This window comes from Bombus huntii, chromosome 4, assembly GCF_024542735.1.
Source record: "Bombus huntii isolate Logan2020A chromosome 4, iyBomHunt1.1, whole genome shotgun sequence".
Lineage (NCBI taxonomy): Eukaryota > Metazoa > Arthropoda > Insecta > Hymenoptera > Apidae > Bombus > Bombus huntii.
The window spans coordinates 13,935,523-13,949,170 of NC_066241.1; the positions used below are offsets into that span (position 1 = coordinate 13,935,523).

Sequence of the window (13,648 nt, forward strand, 5' to 3'; positions counted from 1 at the left end):
TATTGAATATAAAGAATTATTATTATATTTCATTCTTCTCTTCTTCTGATAACATTTCTTCGGTAAAATGTTGGTTGTACCTCGGCGATTATAGAACGATGTCTTATAAGAATTTTAGCCTAAAAGGCTACAAATTTAGTAGCTTTCGACCATCCTCCTTTTATTTTGTCTCAAACTATCACAGTTTCCAATTCTATCAAAGAGTCGAAAGACAAGAAAAAATTCCGATGCGCAGCGAACAATAACGGCCGATGCTATTAATTAATTAATTCACGGCAGAGCGTTTTCTTCGGGGAACACGGGTGACATACCAGGCGCAAAATTAACGTAACAAAACGACCGCGTGATACATATTCCCTGTAACTTGTTACTCTACGCGCTCTTCTATTAACTCCTGTATATATGATCAGTCCTCATATCGCATTTGATGTTTTCTTGCTACGATGTAATTTATCTTGTTGCCGTTCCGCGGGAACAACCGCGCCGTTTCATTGACATGCAAAGCGAAACCTCGTGCTTTCTTTATTTTAGAGCGACCTAGAGTTGCGCGAGTTATTTCAAACCGGTTGCTACATAACGCGCGGTCGCGCGCGCTTCTTGTGTCGCATTCCGCGATCGTTATGCACTCGTAACCTTCTGTATGGTCACTCTGTTGCAATCGAGTCACACTAGCCAGAGAAATTTCACGATTACAGTTACGTGCAAATAGTTGCATCACCTAGTTTGCTATTATTTTCTAGATTTCGCTCCAAAACAATGTGCAGTTTTTAAAGATATTTTTCGTTTAGATTTCATAAGAAACAATTAACTTCTTTTAAGGACTTCCCTCTACATAATATTCTAATAATATTTTATTCTTTAGCAGCCTCATACTTCTGGAAAGTATCTGCTTTACAATAACTATTAATCATTAAAAATATCGTTTTTTTACTCATTTGCAATTCGATAAAGATACTTACCTATCCAAGTTCTTGCAAGAAATCCCATTTTCACACGTATCCCTGACGGTCTCGCACGAGTCTCGCACTCGGTCTTCCTTCTTTCACGCAGTCTTATCAATTCATGAACTTTCACACTCGCACAATAAACAAATGAATTATCGACATTGAATTCTCAACAATGAAATTTGTTCTCGATTGTACTTCATTTTCCAGGCGAACCAGCGTCAACGTTCAACGTAGTAGAATTCTTTTCGAAACTTTGTAAAAATGTGTAATCAAGCTCACAACGAAGAACACTATAGTGTAATTACGCATGGTCGGCTATATGAGCGAAGTCTTTGATCTTCAAAGTGAGGACCAATTATAGCTGTAACGCTGCTCTATCTTTTTCCGATTTCTTCCGGCCGAGTCGTTAGCTACCACAAGAAGGTTCGTCATTTAAAGAGCTCCGAGCAGCTTCATTTTGTTCTTTAATTATTCAGACACGACCTCACGAAACGGCTATCTCAGCATGAGGAGAGGTATATCATACGTTCTAATAGAACCTACTCGGCGTTCGTTGCCCCTACGGCCGACTGATGCCTCGTAAAAACATTCGAGAGCATATCCTGGCGATATTGTAAATCATTGCGAAAGCTTTTGCCGACAAACTCCTCATATGGGACATCGCGTCGCGATTTATGTCCATTTAACAAGAGGAGCTTCTTACCGCTCTGTTTACATGTATTTAAATATTTATCGTTTTCGTTGGTATATTCGTAACTTAGTATGCTGATATCTTAGAAGCAGAATTTGAATTGTAAAGGAGCTTAGTAAACAAGAAGGCTAAAGAATCGTATTTTTACGTAATAAAAATCTAATCTTCTAATTATTTTCACCGAAACTTGTTATCTAAATACGTTTGAATTTTTCTATTTTTCTTCTACACGCTTAAGATTTATATCGTTGCAAAAATACAGGGAACAGAAAACATTTACTTTCATCCATTTATACGACGATTATTGAGCCACCCACGGTATATCAATCGACTTATCTTATTTTCGATAGCTATATAAAAAGTACGTAATAAAGAAGATCGATGCTCACTCTATTTTAATATAGTGTCAATAAATTCCGTTTATTGGCACGTTTATTTTTCGATATATCATGCACCCTCTCTCTAACTCTATCCAATTTTTTATCCTCAGGTCGATACGAAAACCCATTTCAGAATGCTTCACATCGTCTTCGAAATTCATTGATTTCGCAAAAGTCGCCAGAATGATGAAACAACGGTAATAGTTTACATGTAATGTTATCTCAATTTTACTCGAAACTTGAATGCACAAATTTAAATCAATTGTATCAATAAACTCATATTAGTGAAGCGTTCCAAATTCTGTAAAGTGACTAGTTTCAATGAAGATGAGAGAACAGAAATTTGAAAGAATAGTGCAAAGTCAAACAAATAATAATCAAATAAGTTTCCAGTTACTTGAACGAGTCTGAACTTGGTTTGATACATGTCATACCTTTGTTCTTCTTAAACCATAAAGGGAGAGAAATTTACGATTTGGGTTAGCTTCAGGATTATTTCCCGTGGAAAAATATTTCAAGTTCAATCGTGCGATGTCGGAGGGAAACGGAGGAGAAATTTTCATGACGCTTCCACGAACGTGAAGAGCCTTTCTGGAAACTATCACGATGGTCGGTGGCATTAGCAAACTAATCCTTTCACACAATTTACTCAATAGACTGTTTGCTCCCTTGGAAAGTTCCTAGCTTCCGCGCGAAAACGCCTCTGCATCGCGAAACGCTTTACATTCGTGTTATTTGCCCGAATTGCCAAGTGCGCGGGTATTTTAGTGTTTCGAAGAAGCTGAAGTTTTTTTCGCTTTTAGGAAAATTATCGAGGAAATCCCATGTGTTGCTAAACATACTGCGTTCTTTGTATTATGTTAGGCTCAAATAAATTGTTCTTTTTATTATTAACAAACCTCTTGAATTTCAAGATTTGTATGAATTGTTGTTGAGTAAGAAATTAAACAGTGAGAAATAAAATTCCTATTCCTACAGTTGGTTTATTATATACATAGGAGATGAATATTTTCTGTGTTATTAAATACATGTATTCAAATATTATGTAACTTAGAGTAATTCCTTGTATCGAGTGTATGCTGATGTTTCTTTTTTATTAAAACATTAAAAATCTTTTTACGTATTAAAACAAGAATGAAATTGATACATTGAAATTCGATAACCGCAGTAGAGTTGAAATTACTTGGAATTTTTTATATTCATGTATCCTGTGGTCAACTATCGATACTGTACTTGATGCAGTGTATCAGTTTTTGTAATTAGCGTTGTTGATATCCTCTGACAGGGTTCAATTAAATGGTTTCCCTAACTATTGGGTAGGAGAGTCAAGCTCTAATTGGGATTCGATAATTGCTTGGCAGTTTATCGAAGAATGCAAAGTAGAAGAAGAGTTGGGAAATTGTGAGGAATATATTAAATCTATAGGTGAAAATCTTGTTTTAGAGAATTCTTGCATTTTGTTTCTTGCCACCTAGACGCAGGGAAATATTGAACTTTACGGTAATTATTTTTATGGCAATTTACTAACTACTTTTTCTCAATTTGTTCGTGAATGATTTTGATGAAAAATATTATGCTGGGAATTGAACTATTTAGTGGAAGATGTATTGAATGGAGTTGAGAAAATAGTTTAATATTTTCATTTCCTAAATATTTCTAGCCTCGGTATATTGTAGTTCTTTTAATCTTTCCATTTTGATGTTTCCACACAAAAATAGAAGGAGTTCGATGATTTTTGACATTTGTAGAATCATGTAGTTCGAGCATTTCAAAATATCTATAATATGTGTAAATACATCAAATCTCACCCCTCTCCCCGCTATTATCTTAATTCTATAACTCATTTTAGCATTCTGTTTATTTATTGCAAACTTCCTAAAAAATATCCATCTTAAAACATAGTAATTAAAATACGTGTTAAATGTAAGCTTAAACTGTAGTTCCATAATTTTCTAGCAAATTTAAAATCACCATCATAACTTCGGTGCTTCTACATATCATTCTACGCTAAATCCTTCCTCATCCATTTTAATCCAATAATAAAATTTAGTATCCGTTGATCTCAGCGCACAACTCAAAAAATATCCACTAAAACCGATCACAATAGAGCAGAAATCACGCATGCATGAACAACCTTGTCCCGAATTCGCCTAAATGAAACTACACTCAAATTGCTGTCCCCTTTTTAATTCTTCCATCTTTCATAAGGATATTCACGAATCGGTATAGTAATCACTGCAAGACCTAGTGTCCCAATTTCATATCCGTTTATACTCTTTGCGAAGCAACCAGGAATTCGAGGGTGACAAGACTGTTATCCCAAGAATTTTCCTACGGTCGCCCTTGTGGCGAACCATCGAAGGCTAGATGGAAAAGCGGAGCGCCAGCGGCGACCCGTGCGTGGTATTCGAATATCTTCGCCGATGAGTCCCTCTTTATGAGAAAATCGTGATCGTGCAACACGAGCGGGTAAATTGAAAGATAAAAGCGTGTCAATGAAACGAATGTCGCGTTCTGTTACGGCATTCTGGCTTTCTAATTGCGCTCTTACAAGGCTCAAAGTCGTGAGATGAAAGTCCTTGCGTCGCGCGAGAGATGGCTGCTCGTGCTTTTAAAATCTCGACCTTTTGACCGCTTGTTTGCGCTGCTTTCGATGAGGTAATTGAGACAGACAGCAATGATTAGTATGTTCAGCAACTATTTATGGATATTGTATCATGTAGATTTCTGGAGGATCGAAGAGACAAATAGTGGATTGTGAAATTATATCGCATTAGGCAGAAAGTTCGTATTGATTTGTTGCTAGTTGAATGTCATCGAAATAAATAATAGTCAATGTGGACGCATATAGAATTCACATACATCCACGCTTAAAAGATACTTAGAGCAGTTAGATATTATATTAGGTTTAAATTGGAAGGAAGTAAGTGTGCGATGAAAACATCAAGAAAAATGATTTACAATGGTACTTGTATCGCTGAAACGCGTGTGAAGGTATACAGTTTGCACGTGAGAAACCATGAACCTGAAGTCTTTGCGACATTAATGTCGTATCCTGTCACGTAATAATCCGTCGAGGATCTCTCGATAGAGAGGCTTTGTTTTTCAAACACACACCTCGCTCTTAAATCCTGATCCGCCTTTACGGCGCTTTGGCTGGGCAAGCTTTTAGGTGCTGGCCTGTCTGAAAAATGCTTTAAAGAACATCCGCTATCGACCAGACGATGTGTTATCTATGGGAAATGTCTTCTGCAACAGCTTTGGGCAAGTCCTGATCCGGTAAATGAAGTTTTAAATTTCCTCTTTGACCCTTTGAATGAAACGATGCACAGTGGAGTGAGTGTTCAACCTGAAAAAGCGGGCAAAAATCAACTGCTTGAAATTATTTGAAAACAAAATGCTTCTTTTTTTCATATTATACGAATGAAATGATATGATGCTTGTTTGTGAGACATTCAAACTTCGCATAAAAGTAGTAGACAACACGATAATTATTTACAGTGACGACCAAAAAAAAAAAAAAAAGAAAAATGAGAAAAAACGCTGTGATTTTACGAAATTAAATTATATTGTATAATAAAAACGACGTATAATGTAATTAGATAGTTTGTAATACACGATTGTTTAGTATAGACAAAATGTTTACCACACATTTTACGTATGTATACGCTATGTATGTTTGATTGCTATGGCCACAGTAGCGAAAGAAAAACCGATAGAAATCGTCTTTCAATTAAGTTTCGAAGAGGGAAAAATGGCAAATTCAAGTTCAACGAGTTGTTCGTTTGTTAACGAAGTTCTTGGAGAGAACAGCAGCGGGTAATGAGATTCGATAGCGTCTTGCAACGAAAGGAGGAAAAAGCAGCAATGGTCCTTCTGCTTCGAGTAATTTATTCCATTAGGTTAATCCGACGAGAGATCGCCACTTTCGCTTATGAAGTTATCGTCGAAACGATGATACCAGACGTTAGATATACATACTTTTATTCCTTGCTAATATCCCGCCAAGTCGCGGTTTTTCTTCCAGGATAATACATTTGCGCGAGGACTTTGTATCAAGAATACCGATCCACTCGTAATATCGTAACGATAAAGGGATTAAACTTTTCTCACCTCGTCGTCTTCCGGTGGTCGTAATGAGCAGGAAAGAGAGGAATTTAATTTCCAGCTACGGGTTTATTAAATGTATTAAATATATTAAATACGCGATTAAACACGCGGTCCCTTAAGTCGCTCACCGTGTGCAATGTGAAGAACAAAAACGCTAGGTGCTGGTACATATCGCGGCTCTGAATATTCTGTTTGTCGGTGAAATTATATTACAAGGGATCTTCCTTCTATGGAGAGAATTATTCGTTTAATTCCTATTACTTTACGGTATATTTATGGGAGATACTATAATGTTTTTACCTAATCCTCATTTTAGGTATAATTGTAGATATGAAAATGATAAAGAGATAAAATGTATCGTAAAGCAATATTTAAAAAATCTACTAATATGAGAAATTACATCCAATAATTAATTCTTTGTTTTTTTTAATTTGTTTTTACTTCGCTTTTATGACATGTGTTTACCGAAGAGGCCTCGTTTATCAGGTCGAAATTTTTCTCAAAATAGATTAGAAAATGAATGTGTACAATCATTTTCTTATTTCAATAAAATTCCACAATAATTTCGTTACAAGCACTTCTGTATGCTTAGTAGCTATAAAAATAATTCGGTAACTATTTACAAGTTGCTCACCTGGCCGATTTCGATGACTTTTTAATATGTTGTAGAAATACAACAGTCTGATCAACTTTTTCTTATACATACAACCGACGCTCGGTCTTAGTTTCCGAGATATTTGCAAAAAATTGTCGGTACCACTACGATGAAATTCGCTTATAAATTGCGCAGTACTACGCGGCGGCTTGGGTGAAATAACGCATAATCTAAGCCCATATAAACTGTAAACAAAAGATAAGAATTAGGTTTGGGTTAGACCTTATTTTATCCAGCCGCCGCGCCGTATGGCGGCTGGTAACCAATATTAACGTATACACTGCTGCGAACACATAATTTATAGTCAAAATTCAGTGTAGTGCTACCGACAATTTTCTGCGAATATCTCGGGAACTAAGGCCAAGCGGAAGCTATTTCTGTAGGAAAAAGTTGCTCAAAGTGTTCATTTCTACAATATATTCAAAAATCATCGAAATTGGTAAGGTGGCAGCAATTCTAAATAATTACTAGCGTTTACTAACGTTAAATATGTATATCGTATTCTTAATTACAATTTAAAACGTTTCACAGCACATGACACGTTACTTCCCCTTTCTTTGAACGTTTCGCTGGCGTCCCCGTTAGTGCAACAAAGTAATAAGAATTTACACGGTAATAAGGAAAGCAATCTCTTCATTACTCCGTCGGTCGTTCCCATCCCTCTTAGCTGTCATTAATTTCCTGCCATTATCGCGTCGAACAACGTCTTATCCAGACGGTTGGCCAACGATCTGATGGACGGACGTAGCGCAGGCTTTTGTTATCGTTCGATCTTGCGATAAGCGCATTTAGTACGCTTCGAAGTTAATCGCAGATTCTTCCATCGATACGGTACCCATGTTGCAACACGTCTAGATGAATTATGGGCCCGTTACCTGGTTTTATATTTTCACGGTGAACAGTTATGTTTTAATGTACCTTTAGTTATGTTCATAGAAGTATAAAAATGTATAAATATCCGCACTTTATTAATAACTTTGTTATAATGTTAATGCAGTAATATACGCTTGATATTTACGCTAAAGCTGCTTCAGTATTTATTATAAAATTATTTCTGTTTTAATAATATAATAAATGTATAATTACCATTATATATAAATAAAAAATTAATTCATATAATATATAACGTAGATGCTATGTTGTGTACGTGCTACTATTGGCGACATGGTTCGGAGCTGAGGTCTCTCTTTCTTGTGTGCAATACGTTGCTTCGTGTATACCAGAAAGATGGGTGAACGCCTATAGTATATTCGTAGTTACTACCTCTTGCACCTCGTAGGTTTCTCTTTCTATCACAGAAACGTTTTTCGTACTATGGCTTAACTAACATGTGATTTCTTCACTATTTTTAATTCTACGTTTTTCTACTATGTCGTCGTAGCCACTACCCTTTGTTTACACACACCACTTTTTCCATTTCTCTAAGAAGTAGTGGTTCAAACAAAAGGGAAGATAAAATGGCATTTCCACTTGTTATTCGATATTCATAGAATATACAATACTAAGGATGCCATACAATTTTTATTGAAATCTATTCTTATCATATTAATTGTTATAATTTTTACGTTATAGTGTACATAGACTGTCTTGTTAGATCGTTACGAATTGCACTTATGATTATTGCGCCCGCTATAAATAACCAATGATGGAGAGCAGCAGAGTTCGCATGTCGCTAGATACGCGTTACGCGTGATGCGCACGACGTGTTGCATCGAAATGTAGCGAATGGGAATGTAGAATCTGTCAGAGTCGCGTTTTTATTCGCACAATCGTTGAACAAATTCCAATTTATCGTTCTGACTAATGTATAATGTTTTTTGTGCCTATTCTTTTTTATTGCCGTTTTAGTGTCTATTTTAATTCTGCACACTTGCCTACTTTTGGCAAAATGTATTTGAATTACAATGAGCAAGATAATATACTCTTGATCTCTTCTTTTTCGTTAATATAATTCTCATATATTTCTATGTAGTCAAACACATTCGTGCAAGCTGAAACATACCTCTATCGAGATTTTAAATCCTTAATTAGAAAATCAAAATGCAATGATTTATTATATTTTGGGACATTAACAACCACGCTGCTTACGTGACATTAAGTACAGAAGGCTAGATTATATATTAAGTAAATTGAACGGAAAATATTGATATGTTTCGAACAATTCAATGCATTTGAACATGATTTCACAGTCCTAGTTGATTCTATAGGATTTTCGTTGATTAGGTACAATCTTTTTTTATGTTAGTATACCGGGCAAAATGTGATAATGTGTTCGATCGAGTTAATTATATTGCATACGCCTTCTTTCAATATATTATTGATTCCAAAAATAAGCAATTAAGTATAATATATATTTGTTGTTTCCATAAGAAAATAGTAAATAATGGTTGTGATCGTTACTTTACCATTAATTCATATATTTCATTAACATTTGTGTATTTTTAATGCGAGTCAATCAAAGTGTTCGAATTCCTATGGACGGCGGTATATTCGTGATAGAATGAGTAAGAAAGTCGATATACTGTAAATGTGATTCATAAAAACTGAATTTTCTTCTAACTGGACGACAATTTGCTTGATGGCGGTTGCTTGTTGCAAGCAGATTGCATTTAGAAAGCCGTGAAAGCACAAGGAAACGTAAGTGCAACGCTAGCTGCCACTGGTAGATGCTTGCGGTTGTCGCTGATGTACCGTCACTTTGTCTTAATTATACGTCTCCACCCTCCGCCTCTTAATTGTGAATTGTCTGATAATTTGACCCAGCAAGGATGCCCGTTCCTTATTGCAATTATTAATACTGTTAAGTGGGCGGCGTTCGCCTAGTGGCCAAGAATGGTTCCTGGAATCGCTCACAAACATACTGAATAATTATAGATCCGCCACGGGGAACGGTCTTTGTACCAATTGAACGGATTACAGCAGTCAGCTGCATTTTATAGCGATTTCAGGGAGTAAAAAAAATAAAATTTATACGTCAACTACTTTTTTAAATGTATATACCATAAACTCGTCGTTAAGTGGTATTGCTAATAATGAACTTTTTTAATAGATCATTGATACTTTTTAAATAAAATCATATTCTTATCTAACATAAAGCGACAAAATCAACAATTTCATACAACTAAAAATATATGGCAAGTTATCTTCTTATTGCTAGAATCCTTTCATTCGGATATACATAGCGACAGTATCGCTCCTCCTCAAAGACGAAGCTCTTCACTATGGATATTCTTAGATCTAGGAAAACACTTAATCATGTTTCTTTTCATTAAACTGACCTTAATTCGCAGCGATCGATGGATCGGTTCAGAGTACAGTTTATACCTCACTTAATATCGTCAACGAGAACCGTCTGTTCGTTGAACGGAAGTGACTACTTTGACTATTGAACTGAAGCGTAACGCAGCCTTTCTGTGATTCGCACCAGATTATAAGAACAGAAAGATATATCGGCGAACAGTATTTAAAACAGTTGTTTCTGCGTTGGTACGAACACTATTACACGAAGCTGCGGCCTGTGACGAGGCTACATTTGGCGAGAGACGAACGCTGGAGAAGAAGAAGAGTCGCCACTGGGCCAGTGCCAATAAACGCATCTCTTGGCCGTAGTTTCTACTACTTTCAACGCAGACGCGCATTGCTTAAGCCGCGATCGAGCGTAAAAGATGAGAGCGCCGGTGTTAGCAAAGCAGTACGTAATACTCGTTTCCGTTCTATTTTCAAAGAGAACAACCAACTTCCGAATTAAATTCGAATTTCACCGTATGTTTTGTTTCGCGAACAGACGGACAGATTTCCCTCGAATCCAGCCAACAGCTGGCCTCTTTGTTTCCAAACGAAAGGCGGATTTACACGTGGACATGGTAGAAAAAAGATTTGGGTGCTTGGTTCGAGGAGAGGGTTGTGTTTCTCATATTTCAGCCGTTTCGTTGTGACAGCGGCTAGACGGGGCCGAAACGTCGGTAGATTCGCGAGTCGGTTTAAATTAAGGAGTCTAGACGCCTCGGAAATACCACGTGGTTCGCGTCATGCTCCGTCCAGCAATTTCCAGTTCGAACGTTCGCGCCTCGATGCTTCCAATATATAATGTCTTTAGACAATTGTGTGTTCGGGATAATGTCATAGTTTTGATTATTTCCTATTACCTAATAGATACTTTTTGTAACTTTCCAAATTCTTAAGTTAAGTAGAATATTATTTGCCTATAAAAATTATGTAAATAGGGTAACATGTATATATGCAAATCAGTAATCTTCGTCGTCTGAAATAGAACCAAAAACATCATTTCACGACATATACATATTACCATTTCTATTGCCACTTATGAAGCTATATCCTCACTGCATCGAATTCTTCCTTAAATCAAGAAAAAGGCCATGCATTTCTTTCCAGGATAGGATACATAACTGAAAATATAGAAGAAAATGAAGCTGTTTATTACAATCCCTGGAAATATCGCTCAAGTAGACAGTCCGAGTCCTTTGTAATGGTAGGTTCCGTTTGATAGAATCCAACTAGACGTTCCACAGAATTCTTCTGAAGTTCCGTTTTAGAGCATTTCTCGTTGTTGGCCGCGTAGACGCTATACGAAGAATCTTTTCTTGTTCTCGAAAATGGTTTTAGTCTTTGATCTTCTTCCGTTTTCTGTGTCTGTCAGGAGGTTGACTAGGAATTCTAAGACTTTGTAACTATCTAAAGTTTTTGTTTCATGTTCCTCATCTGTAATTGTTAAGTATCGAAGATAAAAGTTATCTTCAGCATTCCAACGAGAATTATTTCTAGAAGAACGAAAACTCAATAAAGCAGAACACGAACCGGAAACTGGAACGTCGCTGTTCCTCTAATTGTTTGTCTTAGAAGTTTTAATTAACCATTACATTGGATTTCGATTAACTATCACACTGGATGCATCTAATTAAATCTGCAACTTTTCGAATTGCGTGAAAATGGGCTTGATTTTGATTTCGCTAAAAGTTTATCTGACTGTGAGTTGAAAACAACTTCATTAAGATCTAATTTTTGTTTACTTATTTTTCTTTTAATGATTTCAGCAGCGAAATATTTGATAAATATACACAGAAGTATGTAGAAGGAAAATTCCTAATGTTTACAAAGTACACAATGAGGTATCGTTCCTGAAGATTTCCATCGCAACGCATGTTCGCGTGACTTTGGTCTATAGTCGTCGTTATAGGCATTTACAGTCTATCACGAGTGTGGCAAGTTGTTTACATTTTTGGAGCGTAACTGGAGGTACGAATGACATTCTAACGCGATCTATAATTTTCTTCAATTAAAGATAAAAAAGAACGAATACAGAATACACGCGAATATGATGTGAAATATATACATACGTGGACATGTGGTTTTTAATTAGCTTATTAGGGTTAGATTAACGGGAAGAATAAACTAAGCGTGACTTACTTTTGAGTAAGTTTTTCATAAATTATTGTATTAAAAGTATGATTTGAGGTACAGAAACATGTTTTTATAAAAATTTGAAATTATAAAAAATCAATATGACCATGCGATACGATCATACGTGTGCAAATAATGATCTTATTTCAGTCCCGTTTAATTATTACAAGCAGGAAGTTAATCAAATAAATTAAACAAAATATTTTCTCCCTGGATAAATAGTTATTCCCTATAGTTCCGTAACCACGTAACCCATCCTGTTGCAGCAGCCGGTTCCAGACCCTTCGTAAATTCATTAATGAAAAATTACGGCGAAGGTAGTATAGTAGCTTCACTTTCCCCCATTCTCGTCTGGCGCGGCGTTGTCTCGTGGCCGATGATACCTATCGGCGTCGCGTGGCGGCGCCGTGATCGCATGGCCGCCCTCAGTGTTCACGAGCCTCGCTCGGTGTGTGTTTCGTGGCGCGGTCGTCGTCGTCGTTGTTGCCTGTTTGTCTGGTATCTGTTTGTTTTTACACGTTGCATCGGTGCAGTGGTAATTAATTCCGTCGCGAATCCGTCCCCGCGCGAACTATCCGGTCCTCCGTGTGTCCGTGTCTATGCGATATCGTCTGTTTTTCGCGAACATCCCGACGCGAGACGTTTCTCGCGTTTGTGTTTCTCTCTTGTGCGCGAATACCGAGAGAGCAGCGTGTGTGTCAACTTTACGAGTGCGTGCTTCCTTGTCGACGTCGGCGTTGCTCGTTCTACCCCTGATCGTTGTTCGTCGTCGTGATATCGTGGCTCGTTTAGCTTCGCCTTATTCTTCTCTCGTCTGTGCTAAGTTTATTCGGAGAGATCGGTGGCATTGTACCTCTCCACTTATTGTGCCTGCATCCGTCTGTCTCTCTTCTACGTGGCTCTGTGCGTACGCGCGTAGTATGTGCTTCTGTGTTTATAATCGTTGCGTCCTTTCTCTCCGTCTCGCTCTCCTCTCACCTGCAGCTAGGAGGCACACAGGTGTTCCGTGAAGGAGTGGCGACGCCTGCCGTGAATCGTCACCGCTGTGATATTACGTCGAGAGGAGCGTTCGTGCTCCTCCTCAAATTCTGCCATCCGAAAACAGCCATCCACACTGCCCTAAGGAATCATCTAGTATGTGTGTCTCTCGTCACAACAAAACGTGCCTGCGTGTGTCCTCTGTGCGTCCACGAAATGCGTCTCGTAATACCGGCTCCTCTCTCGACCACCATCACGCCGTGCTCGGTGACATTACACCGTGCCGTTTCATCGATAAAACCGAATGCTTTCTGCGTGCGCTGTAACCCGTCCCGTATACATGACTATACGTACGTACTCTTTTGGCAGTCAGTATAAGTACCGGATGTTTGAGGTTACTCGCGTTAGCCGGCTTCGTGCCTCAAGCTTCGTGTCTCAAGCTTCGTATATTGCGCGTACCAGCCTCGTT

At 37.5% G+C, this 13,648-nt stretch overlaps 1 protein-coding gene across 10 annotated transcripts in view; it reads left to right on the forward strand.

The window, feature by feature from the left end:
• The window catches only part of LOC126864877 (phosphatase and actin regulator 4B), a 392,626-nt gene that overhangs the window by 52,894 nt on the left and 326,084 nt on the right, over positions 1-13,648 (forward strand). The window contains exon 1 of one of the 10 annotated variants that reach the window (XM_050616727.1): positions 12,469-13,335. The exons of 5 other annotated variants lie outside the window; for them this stretch is intronic. The gene's annotated coding sequence lies outside the window, so the exon portion shown is untranslated. Of the gene's footprint in view, positions 1-12,468; positions 13,336-13,648 lie in introns of those variants that run through there. 4 more of the 10 variants (XM_050616726.1, XM_050616729.1, XM_050616728.1 and 1 more) reach the window with 4 other exon arrangements.